We start from the raw sequence: 528 nt of genomic DNA on the forward strand, positions 1-528 counted from the left end.
AATAAAATAATAATTTATATTATATTTTAATAATCATATCGTATACTCTAAATTTTTCTATAAAAAATATATATATTATGTCTAAATTATTTTTATGTAATAAAAAATATAATAAAAGTAATTAAAAATTCATCTAAAATTCAGTTGCTGCATATTAAAATTTTTCGATCCTTCTGTCCTTCCCTAACCGGAGATTTGAGAGGTGGTGGAGGGTGGTGTAAATTATTGTTGATAAGGGTGGGATGGTGGTATAGTGAGTATGATGATGATATACAAACAAAATTAAGAAGAAAAAAAATCGACTATTTATTAATGGTTAAAATATTAATGATAAGATTAAAATTTATTTCAAACATTTAAATTAAATTAAATTATATTAAATATTAAAAATATTTTTGAAATTTTAATGATAAAAGTTATACTTTAATTTACTCAAATAATAAAATATGATTACTAATTTGATAATTAATTTATGATATATATTTATAAAACATTTTGGTAGCTCTTATCATATATAAAGAGGAGTGT

This window comes from Arachis duranensis, chromosome 10 (genome assembly GCF_000817695.3).
Source record: "Arachis duranensis cultivar V14167 chromosome 10, aradu.V14167.gnm2.J7QH, whole genome shotgun sequence".
Lineage (NCBI taxonomy): Eukaryota > Viridiplantae > Streptophyta > Magnoliopsida > Fabales > Fabaceae > Arachis > Arachis duranensis.